We start from the raw sequence: 1,580 nt of genomic DNA on the forward strand, positions 1-1,580 counted from the left end.
ATAGCTTGTCCTGAACCACACAATCAAAAACCTTTGCATAGTCAGTAAAGCACAAGTAAACATCTTTCTGGTAATCTTTGCTTTCTGCCAAGATCCATGTGATGTCAACAATGATATTCTTCATCCCACATCTTCTTCTAAATTCAACTTGAGCCTAGATTCTGGAAGGGTTTGAATTCTGGAATAACCTTGAATCTGCAAGTTCTCAGTCAATGTACTGTGGCGGTCATTTTTAAATTATGTTTAGCAAAATTTTGCTCACATGCAATATTCATATTTTCTTATGATTTCTGAATTCTGTTGGGTCACCTGTCTTTGGAATGGGCAAAAATATGGATCTCTTCCAGTCAATTGATCAGGTAGTTAGTTGTCTTCCAAATTTATTGGCATTGATGAGTGAGTGCCTCCACTGCTGTACGAATTTGTTGAAATATTTCAATTGTATTCCATCAATTCCCAGTGTCTTGTTCTTTGCCAATGCCTTCAAAACACATCAGACTTCTTCCTTCGGTATCATTGGCTCTTGATCATATGCTACCTCTTGAAATGACTGGGAATCAACAATTTCTATTTTGGTACAGTGACTGTGTGTTTTCCTTCCATTTTCTTTTGATGCTCTCTGTATCATTCAATATTTTCCCTGTAGAATCCTTCAAAATTGCAAGTAGCTTGAATTTTTTTTTTTTTTCTTTCAGTTCCCTTACCTTGAGTGTGTTCTTCCCTTTTAGTTTTCTAACTCCAGGTTTTTGCACATTTTGTTATAATATTTGACTTTGTCTCCTCGAGCTGCCCTTGTGAATTTTCTGTCAGGCTCTTTTACCGTCTCATTTCTCACAGTTGCTTTAGCATCTCTACGCTGGAGAGCAAGTTTCAGAGTCTCTTCTGACATCCATTTTGGTATTTTCCTTCTTTCTTGTCTTTTTAAAGACTTTTTGCTTTCTTCCTGTATGATGTTCTTGATGCCACAACTCTTCTGGTTCAGTCTTTAGTGTCTGATGATCAAATCTGTTCTTCAGATGGTCTCTAAATTCAGGTGGGATATCTTTAAGATCATATTTTGGCTCTTGTGCACTTGTTTTAATTTTAATTGTCTTCAGTTTCAGCCTGAACTTGCGTATGAAAAATTGATGGTCGATTTTGGCTGATTATATGGAACTTTTCCACCATCTCTTTCCACAGATGTAGTCAATTTGATTTCTGTGCATTCCATCTAGTAAAGGCCATGTATATAGTCATCTTTTATGTAGTTTAGAAAAGATGTTTTCAATGAAGTCGTTGGCCTTGCAAAATTCTATTATGCAATCATCAGTATCATTTCCATCACCTAAGCTATATTTTGTAATTACCAATGCTTCCTCTTTGTTTCCAACCTTTGCATTCCAATTGCCAGGAATTGTCAATACATCTTAATTGCATGCTTCATCAATTTCAAACTAAATAAGTTAGAATTCTTCAATTTCATCATCACTGGTTTAGTTGTTGGTGTGTAAATTTGAATTGTTGTTGTTGCTGTTAGGTGCCATCGAGTCGGTAATGACCGATAGCAACCTTATGCACAGCAGAATGAAATACTGCCTGAT

Source organism: Chrysochloris asiatica, unplaced genomic scaffold, assembly GCF_000296735.1.
Source record: "Chrysochloris asiatica unplaced genomic scaffold, ChrAsi1.0 scaffold00108, whole genome shotgun sequence".
Taxonomy (NCBI): Eukaryota; Metazoa; Chordata; class Mammalia; order Afrosoricida; family Chrysochloridae; genus Chrysochloris; species Chrysochloris asiatica.